The sequence below is a fragment of the Ceratotherium simum genome, chromosome 1 (genome assembly GCF_057802395.1).
Source record: "Ceratotherium simum simum isolate JZ-2026a chromosome 1, ASM5780239v1, whole genome shotgun sequence".
NCBI classification, from domain to species: domain Eukaryota; kingdom Metazoa; phylum Chordata; class Mammalia; order Perissodactyla; family Rhinocerotidae; genus Ceratotherium; species Ceratotherium simum.
In genome coordinates this window covers 103,096,154-103,110,698 of record NC_141900.1, presented here as the reverse complement: position 1 = coordinate 103,110,698, position 14,545 = coordinate 103,096,154, and the positions used below count along the sequence as shown (strand labels likewise).

Genomic DNA, 14,545 nt, shown 5'->3' with positions numbered 1-14,545 from the left:
TAAGAAAAATCTATCTGGCTCTGCAAAAATGCAAAAACTCTCCCAAGTAATAAAACCATTGGAGTCACACAAATGAGGTCAGAGACCCTTAATTAGGACGGCCCTGCGCTATGAGACCACCAGCCTGGATGCTGGGTCCTCCATGCAACATCACCAGGAAGAGAGCAGGCGAGATTTGGACATTTGGGACCTGTCTCCACTGACCCAGTTCAATACTTGTTGGAATCGGTTTCTTTTCAGATAAAAGCACCTCTTGTGTAAGTGACACAGGCAATTGGAATGGTTGCTTTTTTTTTTTTTAAGCAAAAGTAAATTGTCTGGAGATATGCAAATAGGTCATTTCAGGGATAACATGTTCACAATATGATACAATTTTCTTACAAAAATGAAACTATTCTTACTTCCTGTTTTATTATCTTTTTAACATTAAAAAGTCTTGATTACTTTTCATGCCAATAAAAAAACTTTTAGGACACCTTTCATAGTGTCCACATAGGATTCTTCTCTATGGCTGCTACTACAATTTCTTTAGCCAACCCTCCATTGTTGGACGTCTATGCAGTTTCTAATTTCTACCCTTACACACAGCCTGTGCACTTCCGCCAGTAGTATATGAAAGTACCAACAAATGGATTTTTAATTGTGAAATATACATACAGAAAAGTATATATGTACTTATATGTACAATTTAGTACAGTTTAATAAATACTTACAGATACTCGTTTATCCATTGCTTAGCTCAAAAATAGAACATTGCCCCCCTTCCCAGGACCCCTTTGTGTTCTCCTTCCCTATCACGACGTCTTTCCTTCTTGCTTGTATCCTGATTTTTGTGGAAATGATTTATATATATCAATTAGTTCATGTTTGTTAGTTCCGTTATTCAGATTCTCCACATCCTTACTGATATTTTATTTGCCTGTTCTATCAGCTATTGAGAAAGGTGTGTTAAAATCTCCCACTAGGATTGAGGATTTGTCTATTTCTCCTTTAGTTCTGTTCATTTCTGTTTTATATATTTTGACAGTATGTTATTGGTTTTATTTAGATTTAGAATTATGATATCTTCCTGATGAGTTGTCTTCTTTATGATTTTAAAATATTCTTTTTATCTGTAGAAATGCTTACTGACTTAAAGTCTATTTTGCATCATGTTAATATTGCTACACTAGCCTTTTTGTTTAGTATTTGCACAGTATATGTTTATTTACACTCTCACTTTCCACTTTTCTGTGTCCCTATATTTAAGATGAGTTTCATGTAAGTAGTGTATAGTGGGGTTTTGTCTTCTCATTCAGTCTGAAAACCTTATACTTTAATTGGATTTTTTAATAAATTTGTATTTAAAGTAATTACTGTTGTATAGAATTCTAGCTGGGCTATTATTTTCCTTCAGCACTGTAAAAATCTTATTCCACTGTCCCCTGGGTACCACCATTTATGTTGATAAGTCAGCTGTCAATCATAAAATTTGAATGTTTTTCACAGATTGCTTTTCAGATTTCTCTCTCTCTCTTTTAAAAAATCAGTTTTATGATGATGTATCTAGGTGTGATTTTATTTGTATTTATCCTCCTTTTGGCTTACAAAGTTTCTTAAATCAGTGGGTTGATGTTTTTCATCAGTTTTAGAAAACACTCAGCAATTATCCCTTTAAATCATAATTCTGCTCCGTTTTCTTTCTTCTCTCCAAATTTTGAGATTTCAATAACCTGTGAATTAGAACTTTTAACTGTCTTATTTGTCTTCTATGGTTTTTTTTTCTTTTTAGCTATTCTTTCCCTTTCTGTGCTTCAATTTATTTTTCTATTGATTTGTTTTCTTATTCACTAATCCTGTCATCTACTGTGCCCAAGTTTCTGTTAAACACATGCATTAAACTCTTTGTGTTAAATTAAGTTTCATAATTTCCTTTTTTTTTTTAAATTTTTTTTATTTATTTATTTTCCCCCCAAAGCCCCAGCAGATAGTTGCATGTCATAGTTGCACATCCTTCCAGTTGCTGCATGTGGGACGCGGCCTCAGCGTGGCCAGAGAAGTGGTGTGTCAGTGCGCGCCCGGGATCCGAACCCCGGCTGCCAGCAGCGGAGTGCACACACTTAATCGCTAAGCCACGGGGCCGGCCCAAGTTTCATAATTTCCTTTTGATTTTTTAAATCTATTATAACTGGTGAAATTCTCTATACTGTTTTCCATTTTCTCCATTTTCTTGAATGTATTATCAAAGTTATTTTAAATTCTATAATCCAACATCTACATCTCTTGCTTCTATTGTCTGTTTTTTTTTTTTCTTGGTTTTTATTCATATTGCTCTGTCTCTTGGTAATCTAGTAACGTTTATTGAATGTCAGACAATGTGTATGAAAAACAAAAAAAAAGGCTCCAGATGAAATATTTCACTAGACAGAATTCACTCTTCTTCTGAAAAAAAGGATAGTTGAAGGCTGATTACCTTAAACCAATAAGGGAATGAGCAGTCTTTCCTACTAAGAAAAACAAAAATGCAGTTTTGTAGTACTCTTTCTACCTGTGTCTTGTCCCAATTCTAGAGTGTGGCCCTCCTAGGTTTTCAATTGCAAACCTGGAAAGTGTCTTTGTCTCTTCAGCCTTGAAACACAGGAAAATCACTTTTTTTTTAGAGGGTTTGAGCTTACATTTCTAGCCTCTTGCTTCACAGAACCTTCATAATACAGAAATATCTTGAGAGAGAGAAACCAGTTGCATATTTAAGGACCCCAAAGTCTCCATTTTTTTAACTCCAGCACAGTACAACTGCCAAAAGCTCTTTTGAGTTTTCTGTTTCCTGGCACTTCTGTGCTGGTGCCAACACTGGAGGCTCAGCCTCTAGCAGGGCCCAGGATTGGCAAGTGTCTCAGGGAAACAGTGGCTACAGATCATCGGTGTCAATTCACTACCCCCTCCAGGCTCTCATTCTCTCCTGGTGTGTTCTCAGGGGTCCCTTCCTCATGGATTTTCATCTTCTCCATTCCATGAGACTGTTATAAACTCTATTGTGCTTTTTCAGAGGTTTTTGCTTAGTTTCATAGCTTCTTGTCCTACACAGTTTTAGAATTCAGCAAATGTCTAGAGGTAGAAACCAGCCATATGTTTGATGTCCTCCAAGTCTGCAATTTTGTCCCTCCAACTCTGAGAGACCACCTAAAAGCTCTGCAGGTTCCTCAGTCCCCTGGCAGCAGCCATCCACTTAGCCCAGTTGGTCAGCCTGCACCCAAGACTGGAGAATAGCCCCAGGTAAAATGTGGCTGCCACCCCTCAACTCACTTCTAAGAGGTCCTCTCATCTCTCTCGTCCAATCCTTGCTGCTTCTGCGATTCCCTGATGCCTTTAAAATTGTTTAACTGACTTCTCTAGCTCTTCTTGGCAGGAGTACTGGCAGGCTTAAAACTCCTTCATCTTACCTTGAAGAAAATTCCACAAATGTGGTTTTAAGAGTTATTTTTTGGTAGAAGCCAGAAGATCAACAAGAAGAAAGATCTGGTGATAAAACGAAATTCTTTAACTCCTACTTTTTTTTTTATTTTCAGGAAAGGAATAAGAATGTTTCTAAGTGAACACAGAGGCCAAAGTGAGAGAAAGCCTGGAAGCAGACCACCAAGTGGCTAGTGATTAGCTTAACTTTTCTCCTAGGAAGAAATTTTATTCTAAACTATAAGTTTGGATGAATAGGCATCAAAATATTAACATTTGTTTAGCTGATGACATTACAGGTAATTTAATTTTTTTCTTCATGTTTATTCGTGTTCCCTATCTTGTTAATGTTTTAACATTTTACATACCATACTCTTAATTTCTATAAGGCACATTAGAAAAATTATATTTTCTACTTTAAAAGTGTATTTCCTATCTAATCAAGATAATTACATAGATTATCGCCCCAAGGAGGAAAACGCTCTATCTTTGCCCTGATCATCCTTTGCAAATCGCAATGAATTTTGGGCTCCAGCTTTCCTGACATCATTCCTACAGTTCTTTGCCTCCATATTCCCTGCCTCTTTGGATGATTGTTTTTTCTCTGAATCCTTGGAATCTGTGTGGTCTTTTGGCCTCATAGTGGTAACTTCCAGTGGAAAAGTGCACAGAGGACAAGATCCTTGGTCCCAGTCCAGGGGATACTGGAGGCCTGAGTTTGGGTGCTCAAATAGCCAGTCCTTTTACCTGGTCCTAGAGGGTCCAGCTGTGCTGAGCTGGTGGTTTGGGACTAGCATGGCGCCGTGACCTCTCTGGTAAGGTGTCTCCCTTTTAAAGCCAAGGAGTAGGAAATGAGAAGAGGGAGAAGAGCAGAGAGTGAGAAACGTAAGACACAGCCCAAAGTGCACCAATGTGCGGAGGGTGAGGGTGAGATTGAGAGAGAGCACAGGGAGTGGGTCAGCAAAGATGAAACTTAAGGAGGAGGGAAGGAAAGAAGGATGATTCCAGCTCTAAATAGTGGTTCTCCAGATTGGTGCCCCACACAGGTACTGAGGAGGAGGCTGCGGGGTTCTGAGAAGGGAAGATTTCTAGAAGTCATGTGACAGGTCTTTGGGGAAGGACAGAGCCAAGTTCACAGCCAGATGGAGTTCTGCCTAAATGAGGTTCATCGGTCAGTTCCCACTAGTTCACTAGAAATGAGAAATTACAATACACATTGGATCCTGGGGAGGCAGAGGATGACACAGGTGAAATAGTGCTAATGAGGAAAGTCTAGACAGAAAAGGGATATAGTTCAGGGGCAGAGCATCTGACTGCATATCAAGTAGCCCCTGGCTCAAGTCTGTGTGTCAGCTGTTGGCTCTTCATTTTGTTCTGACCACATGTTTGCATCCCCTCTGTCCTGTGTCTATGCTCCAGTGACCATAAATCTCCCCCATTCCTGCTTCATCACTTTTCTGTGGATTTCATCCTCTCTTCCAGTTACTTCTTCCATCTGTCACCTGGAAAGATGCAGCAAATGGAGGACGTGGGGAAAGAAGAGCAGAAATGAAGAGGGCAGTTCATCTCCTGCTCAGAATATTTAGTGCAAAGAGGCCTTAGTCATAAACGTGGATTTGAGTCATGACCTGGTCATTAATCATATGTGTTTTGTTTGGGCATGCTTTGAATTACTGTCATTTTTTCAGATCTATACCATGATGGGCATAGAGTAAATTAATAGCTCCAAAACTGTCTGTGAGTCAAAATCACCAGGAACTTGTTAGAGGCACACTCTGTGTCCCCTTCCCAGAGACTCTGGCTTAGGGGTTCTCAGGTGGGGCCCAAGAACTTTTACTTTTCCCGACCCTGCCTACCCCACCCTAACCTCAAAGGGTCTGTTGAGCAGCCAATTCTAAGTCCTGCTCTTCTAGGTGAGTCTGAAGGATGTTCTAGCTGCAAACCTTGATGATTTCAATGCCAGGCCTTCAGCCAGGAGCTGAGGGAAAGAAGGATGCTGGTTATATGTACAGGTGTCAGTCAAGTGTGTAGAGGTGGGGGGACAGGGGTGGGCACAGTAGGAGAACTTCACTTTGCAGGGGTGTATGATGACAGATCACTAGCAAGAACACATTGCAAGATGGTGCCAGCCAGGGTGTGGCTGTATAATTTTAGAGTGTTTATTAGACATAAGTGAGCAGATGGGAGTATAGCTCAGGGGTAGAGCATTTGACTGCAGATCATAGAGGTCCCTGGTTCAAGTCCAGGTGCCCCCTAGTGTGTCTGCTTTTATCTCCTGTAATAGCTGTTGTCCCCCCAACATTGAAACCTCTATGAAGAAGGAAGAGAGAAGAGGTGGGCCAGGACCTGATGGGTTCACCCTTGTGTTTCTCACAGACCCCAGTGGGCTCCACCACCCAACCCCACTGTGCTAGTCAGCCCCTGTCCTTTGGCTTCAGGTGGAAATTTCTGTTATTCTTTGACTGCCTGGCACCTGAACCTTCTTCCTCTATTTCAGCAACCCCCAATAGTATGAGTCTTGGTGGAAAGCACAGCTCTGCAACCTGTTACACCAAACAAATGTGCCAAATACTGGCACCCCGTGACTGCTGGCCAAGGGCCCAGCGCAGACTTTGTGGAGTGAGCAATACACAGAGGCAGGAGACCGATTACACTTCATCTCAGGCAGGCAGAGCTCTGGCCTCTGAGGCAGGGCTGGTGGCTCATTCAGTGTCCAGCGGGAGCAGCAGTGGCTCCTGCCCAGCATGCTGCTGTGCTGTGGCCTTGGCTGTGATTCTGGCTGCCGGGCTCTCCCACCTTCCCTCCAGTGCCATGAGCTCCTGATGGCCTGTCGGCGATCGTCTCGTCTGTTTCTGTTAGATAGAGTCAGGTTCTGGGTTTGCACCTGTGTGCCTTGACTAGTATAGTAGTTGCTACCAGGAGTGAATTGCAAGCAAGAGCTCCTCAGGGAAACGGGGGTGTGTGGGAATTGGGGTTAATTGTCAGACCTAGTTTTACTAAGTCAGTAGTTGGGCTGAGACCAGTCCAGTTGGTCCTTCCTGGATGGGAATCTAGCAGACAACGGTTCATGGAAGCAAAACAGCTAAATAAATTGCTGCCTGTGGTCAGCTGACGTGGAGTGCCCATTGAGAGCAAGAGCCCTGGTCACTGCTGCCCTCAGACAGGGTGAGAAGCTGCAGGGGCGGGGGCTGCTTCTAACGTACCAGAAATGACTAGATCAAAGTCCAGCTTCTTCACTCCATGCACAGAAGGGCCCATGGGGCTTTTGACAACTGTGCTGAGAGAATCTGTCTAAGGCACCACGTGACGTAACGGAACACCACAGGCAAAGTGTGATCCTGCAGTTGCTAGATTCAGAGTCCCCCCTGGTCTCTTGTGTGAAAGTCGGGGTATTTCTCAGGGGAGAGCAGTTTCAGTTATCACAATGGGGGTCTTTCCAACCCGTCAGAATCCTTGTGCTACACATTTGGAATCCACACGGCCTGTGGCTCCAGTAGGGGACTGTGGGGTCCCCTGCAGACCTGTCTTGCGGGGTGAGGTGGGTGTGGCCGGGCTTTTCTGGGCAGTGGCCAAGCCCACAGATGGAGAGAGTCCCCATCCCAGTTCAGAAGCCCCTTTGGGCTTTGGTTCCCCAAACAGGCAGGTTTAAGCCCAATCCCTGCCCCTCCAGGTGTGCTGACCCCAGATGTGAGGCCTTCAAGGCAGGTGGGGCTGCTCACCAGGAGGATGGCTTCAGCCTTTCTGGCCAAATGTCTCCCCTGGTCTCAGCCCAACGATTTAGCCTTGGGATGAAGAGGAAGAAAAGGTAGAAGATGGAAAAGAAAGCGAAATCCAGCCTGTCGTCTAGAGGTTGAGGGTGGGGAGAACCAGGGAGATTTTAGAACAAATGGGCTGGAGAAGGAGTACAGAGGGAAGAGGAGGGGAGGGTCCAGTGAGAATAAAGTGCACCAGCCAGAGACAGGAGGAGGGAAGGTGCCAGGCAAGGCAGAGGAGGCTTCTGGGCACTCAAATGAGGGGTCAGTGGGAAAAGGGAGGGAGCTTATGGCCAGGAGAGGGTGAGTCAGCCAGGACACCAGGCCAAGCAGGGAGAAAGAGAAATGACTGGGTTATGGAGGATCCCTCCCTGGGGAGGCCACAACTGTGAAACGGTGTCAATTAGGAAATAGTTTGAAGTGGGCTCCTGGCACAGGGGAAGAGAGCTGACTGCTGGTCAAGAGGTGTGTGGTTCCGATTCCTATGCCCCTGTGAGCTTATCTCATTTAGTACTAGATGTAGGGTGGAAATCATTCTGCTCATTTCCTGGGAAGGTCTATGTCATCTGGCCCAGTGAGGGCTCAGCTATGGGAAGCAGATGAAGGCAGCAGGCCAGTTTGTCTCTTGCCCCAGCATTGGGGGAGTGGAAAGAGCTCAAGACCAGCCATGTGTGATCTGGCCTCAACCTTGTTATTGATCAAGTATACTTGGCCACGTCTTTTAATTACAGCCACTTTTCAAGCCTACAACACGGAGCACCAAACTAAGTCGGTGGTTCCCAATTCTGACTTTCCATTGGGATCATCCAATGAGCTTGTTAAAAATAGAGTCTCCTGGCCCCACTCCCAACTATTCTGATCCAGGAGGTCTGACCTGGAGCCTATGAACTTCATTTCCATGAAAATTCACTCCCTGCTCTCACCACCTCACACACCATTTGCTGTGATGGGCAGCCCAGCTGGGGAACCATGGCTTCAGTTTAGTCCAGAGGCCTTCCACTGACACAGCCATGGCTTTTACACTGATGTCCTTGGCCATGGATGGATGGGCATAGGCAGAGGATTGTGCAGAAGGGGATGGTGAGCAGTAAGGCCTTCCATCTGCAGTAGAGCAGGTCTTGTGGACTGACTAGACATAGCTCAGTGTTCTGCAGGAGTTCCGGAAAAAATTACAGAGGTCAGAGGTCTTCATTAAACAATCACAATGAGATGAGCTTTTAAGGACAGATGCTCCTTATCTGTTCTTATGCTTACTCACTGATTTTCCAGCTTCCTTTTCCTCTCTGGAGCCCATGATTTTGCACTGAGGAGAGAGAGAAAAGAAGTGGGGAGGGTCAGGCCAGTCCTCTGGGAAGCCCCAGGTGAATCCTCCACCATCTTCTCCACTCTCTCACTCCTTGCCATTAGTCCCACAAAGCCAACCAGAATCCCGCTCTTCCCCAGGCCCTGGGCAGAGTAGGGCAGGGTGTGGGTCTGTGAGTCTGGAGTAGGCCCCTGTGGGAGCGCTAAGACCTGGGAACATGGAGCCTCAGTCCAGGGCCTCTGACCCGCAGCCCAGCATGCTGAGCTCAGAAAGCTAAGCAGCGACTCCATTGTAGGGGTACATGGTGCTCCTGTTGGTTCAACTACTCCTGTGTCATAACCCAAGTGGGGCGCTATGGCGCATACAACAGGAGATGGAGACATAGCCTTATCTGTGGAGATCACATGGATCTGAGGAGAGTTGAGCTCCTGTGAAAGGGGAAATCTCAGGCTGGAACTGAGTGAGAGTCACAGGGACTGGAGGAAGCAGGGATCTGTGCCTTGTAAACTGTGATGTGCATATAATTCAGCTGAGGGAGCGTCTCTAAATGCAGAATGGGTCTGCACTTCCTGAGGAGTTGTCGGTCAGAGTTTGATCTGCTTCATCTTTCTTCTCCCTGTGTTCTGGCCTGGGGGGAACAGGCAATATAGGACCCGCTTTGGGATTAGAAGTGAGGTAAAGTAGGGGCACCTGGATTTGAACCAGGGATCTGTTGATCTGCAGTGAAATGCTCTACCCCTGAGCTATACCCCCTGCCCTGGGAGCATGGTATGATTAACACCTCTTACCTGTATCAACACACTAGGACTCAGTCTTTCTGGTTGGCATGTCTGAGCCTGTTCTACTTCTCTGAACTCTGACCTCCCTCCCACCATGAACCAGCCCTGCCGCTTCCCTCATCACTTCTATATACACCTGGCTGAGGACCCCTGGGTAGCCTTATTGACCTTCACAGGTGGGGAAACCTATACTCCAGATAATGCTCTTCAACAATAGCAGTTATTGAGCATCTACTGTGTGTCAGGCGTGCTGGGATGGTGACATAACTGTTACTAGGTGGCTGTGCCTTCCCCTGTGCTGAAAGGAAGTTCAGAGCTCATGTCCGAAGGTTGTTTAATGAGATAAAACAATGTTCATGATAATTCATCAAGTGAAAAGGCAGATTACAAACCAGTGTGCCTGGAGGAATTATAGATGATTTCAGCTTTTTAATGTGCTTTTATTGATCTTTCAACTTTTCCATCTTGAGCATGTTGCCTTTACAAAAAAAAAAAAAATGACGCTTAGGAAAAATTATACTCTGGAAGAGTTCCACTTCTCGAATATTCATATCTGTCCACCTTCAGAAATATTCATATGAGTTCACAAAGACGTGAATGTGGAGACTCATTGCAGCCTTTTCTTTTGTATTAGCAATAAACTGAAAACCGCCTAAATATCCATCAACAGGGAATAGGTGGTACAGTCATAGGATGGGATATGATGCTACAGTAAAAGGTAAAATAGGTCCAGAGTACTCGCATGGAAAGGCGCTTAAACAATACCGTTAAGTGAAAAAAGCAAATTGTAGGACATATGTATGATGTGAGCTCACTTGGGCTTTTAAAAAGATACTACATATACATATTATTATATAATAGAAAAGATTATACACACATACAAAGATATTTACGTATAAACATGTGTGTATACATATGTACAAGTGTATATGTGTATATGATCTCCTATGGAAGGAAACAAGCCAAATAGTTACTCCCAGGGAGAGGGTGGGGGATTCTTTTATTTTCCAGTGTACAGGTATAATGATCCCAATGTCTACAGGTACTGAGGGCTAAAAATAAATGAGAGAAAGCACTATAAACATCCTCCAGGACGTCTTTGCCGCCTTTGCCACAGTCATCCTGACTCCTCTCTCTTCTTCAGATCCCAAACAGGCAGCCGCCGATCCAGAACCCCCCTGGCCTTTCCTTCATCCCTTGCCTCTGCCACATCAGTTTCAGGCATTTCTCATTTCTGCTGGTTTTCAGCCCCCTCCCCTCTGACGTTGTCACTCTGATGTTTCACACACCAGTTGTCCACCATCCACCCAGCTAGATGGCATGATGTCCTTGGTTGATCTGAGGGCAAGGGGCGCCCCTGCAGTGGGCTGGGGGCAACCCCCTGCCTGAGACGTACAGCCAGCACCACCCAGGCCCTGAGGCACCTCACCCCTGTCCCCTCAGCTGCACCTGAGGCAAGTCACACACCAGCCCTCTTCCACACCTGCCTTCTCCACCCTGACCTCCTGCGGCCTCCCCAGGGCCTCTCAGCCTTAGAGGAACCGGCACTAATGGGAGAGTAGGGCATACCCGAGGAGCATACAAACCGTGTGGGAGTCTGTGAAAATAATGAGAGGCACGCTCACTTCAAGTCAGCTGAGGCTCACAATAAAGTCAAAATGATGATGACAACATTTTTAAAGGCAGAGAGAGATTTTTATATTCATATGTGGAGCAAGAGAATCAAGGAAGGGATAGGCTCTGGCTCAGCAATGGAATCATATACATGGCAGAGAAACTGACAAGCCCCCTTCCCTGTAAGAGGGAGATGGCTAAACTAGGGAGTGGGGGGAGTCCCTAGGGAGCCCTCCTGAAGGGCACAAAAGAGGCAAAGGCAGCTCTTACACGATTCTGGTGGGCCCCACATGGAGAAGGAGGAAACTGAAGGCTCCTCTGCCTGAAATGGACCTACTGACCCTCAGCACCACAGAGCCCCTGTCTTCTTAGTCAGGGCTTGGACTGTACCGGCCCTAAAAAATCAGTGGCTGTCCTTGAGAGATGGCTTCCTTTATCAAGTCCACCAGTGGAAGTAGCCACTGGCCTGCAGCTCTTGTTGGCGGGAATATCAACAAGGAATCAAGGGAGTGCCCGTGGCCACCCTGGCCAGAGTCTGGGCCCATCCTCCCTACTTCCCTCCTGCATTATAATTCCCTTATGAAACTTCCCTAACCTTTCTGTATGGAAAACTGCATAAACTACCCAGCCTAATGTGCCCATCGTAGGGAGACCAAAGGGTTGAGGTTACAAAATTGGGGTGGGTTCCCACTGAAAGGGCACCTGCACATTGAGGGCTGCAATCGGAACCCCAGGCATGACTGACCATGCCAGAGGGTGGCTCATAGCAAAACCAGAGGTGGTAACAAAAACCCAAGAGGCCAGGGAAGCGAGAGGATGAACGCAAGGAAAGCAGTCAGGCAAATTTGCTCATCCCCCTGCCCTACCTCCAGAGGCTGGAATCCTGCCCTCTGCAAGAGAAGAGAAGGGATGAGCAAACATCTTTTGTGATGGCAAACTCTACTTTATAAAGGAGAACTTGTCTTCTAGGGGGAGGCATGCAGTGAAGACTGGCTCCTGGTGTCCCAACTTGGCAGTCTAGAACATGTCAAGAACTATCTAGAACTATCTAGATACTATGTAGATATAGAATATCTAGGACTATCTTCTCTCAGGGAGGCTGAAAAGTGGTTGGGAGAATTAAACTCACATAGGGCCCACATAGAGGCAGCGCTAGAGGAGACCACAGTGAGCAATGGGAATTTTGTGAAGCAGGGGTCACATCATCTGCCTCCTCTCGCTGTGCAGAGGCCTAAGCTGAGCAAAGCAGCTGAATTCCAGCACCAGCTTCTGCAGCTAAAGTGGACAGGGGCTGCCCTGGAAGAAGCAGGCAGTGTGGCCTCACCATCCACGAGAGGGAATTTTCCACATCAGCTCCAACGAGACACACACTACTTTTGCCTATTAACTACATAAGTAGTTTACCTTACCAGTATGTCATAAAATGAATTTATCACTATGTCATAAAATGACTCAAACATCACTTCCTCAAGGAAAATTTCCCTGCTTCCTGAAATAGCTTAGATATCCCAGTAATACATTCTTATAGTACCACTGCATCTTATCTATTTCTCCTAATTTTCAGTTTTTTAATTTTTGTGAATATTTGTAAATATCTATATACCCCTCTAGTTTCATGAGACCATGTCTATTTTACTTACCATTGGGCTAGATCACGTAAGGACATCAGCTTTCACCCTGAAGGAGATGGGAAGTTATTCAGGGATTTTGAGCAGAGGAATGACATAAGCTAGTTTTCTCCTCTGGCTGTTATGAGGAGACTAGGGGCAGGGATACAAGTTTAGGAAGTTATTGCAGTAATCCAAGTGAGAGATGATTTGTATTTGTCTAATGCAGTACTGGTGGAGGTGATGAGAAGTGGTCAAATTCCGGATGAATTCTGAAGTAGTGTGAACACGATTCACCAAGATTTGAATGCAGGGTGTGAGAAAAGTCAAGGATAACACCAAGGATTTTGACCTGAGCAGCTGGTAGAATGGAGTTGCCATTCTCTGACATGTGGCAGATTGCAGCAGAAATGAAATCCTAGCAGGTAATGGAAATCAGGACTTCAATCTGGGGCACATTAAGTTAGAGCCTTCTGTTAAATAGCCAAGTGGAGAAGTCGAAAATGAAGCTGGAGTTCAAAGAGGAGGTCCTAGTGGAGGATGTAAATTTGAGGGTCATCTGCCCATTAAAGCCAAGGGACTGAATGAGCTCACTGGGCAAATGTGAGTAGAAAAGAGAAGAGGTCTGGGGACTAAGTCCTATAACCTCAAATGTTTAGAAGTTGGTGTGTTGAGGAGGAAACAGCAAAAGAGATTGAGAAAAAGTGGCAGTGAGGTATGAAGAAAACAAAACAAACAAACAAAAAGAGTCACAGTCCAAAGTCAATGGAAAGAAGGCCTCCTGAGAGATTGAGTCAAGGACTGAGAATCAACATGACAGATGGTCATGATGACTTTGCCAAGAGCGGTGAAGACGAGCACACGGAGGGAAGGGGATTGGGCAGATAATGGGTGTTCTCCTAGGAAGCCTTCCTTGATCCTCTTGACGGGTGGGTCCCCTGCCGTGTGCTCCCGTGGCACCTTGTACTTCTGTCATATCACACATCACACTTTACCATAATCACTGCAACCTTGTGCCTGCAAGGTTCCTTTCACACAGTGAGAGGCCAATAAATATATGAATGTGTAAAAATGTGTGAACAAACAAGAGAGGATATAGTTGATGGGACAAGATCCCACGGAGAGCAGAGGAATGGATCAAGAACACAGGATTTGCTCTAAAGAGCAGGAGAAAGACTTGTTTTCTCTTAGGCTGGAGGGGATGAGAGCAGCATAAGGACGCTGAGTGACCTCACATCACATGGCCGTGGTCTTCTCAGTCAAGTAGGAAACAAGGTCTTCCAGAGAGAATAAAGGAGGTAGGGGGGCCGGCCTGGTGGTGTAGTGGTTGAGTGCGCTCTCCGCTTCGGCGGCCCAGGGTTCGCAGGTTCGGATCCCGGGCGCAGACCTAGGCACCGCTTATCAAGCCACGCTGGGGCAGGTGTCCCACATATAAAGTAAAGGAAGATGGGTACAGATGTTAGCCCAGGGCCAATCTTCCTCAGCAAAAAGAGGAAGATTGGTAACGGATGATAGCTCAGGGCTAATCTTCCTCACCAAAAATCAAATAAAATAAAAAAATAAAGGAGGCAGGGTGGCACTCATTACCTGAGAGGAAGGGCAAAATTTGCACTACACGCTGTGGGAAATGGAGGAGAGGTGAATTAGAAAGGAATGGAATCATTGCTCATTAGCAGAGGGCTGCCATTTGAGGTCAGACTGGCATAGATTTGCAGTGGGATCATTTGTCTGGCTCTACAATTTACTCCAGCTCCTAGAGCGAAGGTGGAGAAAGTCAATGGCGTTGTATCCACAGAAGCAGAAGGGCATGTGAAGAAGGCAGACAGACCACAGGCAAAGACCTCAAAGGAACCATGATTGTGAGGCTAACCGTGGGGTCCATAATGGGTAGGCAGACAGGTAAGACACAAGGGGGCTTAGGGATGGTGCAGAAACACAGAGAAATGAAAGAGATTAAGGTCAAAATGAGGATAATGAACAATGTCAGTAACAGTAAGGACAAGAAGAGGTAAAAACTAGAAGAGGTATCAGAAAGGACTTTTAAGATTGAAGATCTTGAGA

General features: G+C 45.4%; 1 non-coding gene across 1 annotated transcript; it reads left to right on the top strand.

Annotated features, from left to right (window-relative positions):
• Positions 1–5,611: 5,611 nt before the first annotated feature.
• On the top strand, positions 5,612–5,684 carry TRNAC-GCA (transfer RNA cysteine (anticodon GCA)). Its single transcript has one exon. It is a non-coding gene; the product is annotated as a tRNA-Cys (tRNA).
• The last annotated feature ends 8,861 nt before the right edge of the window (positions 5,685–14,545 follow it).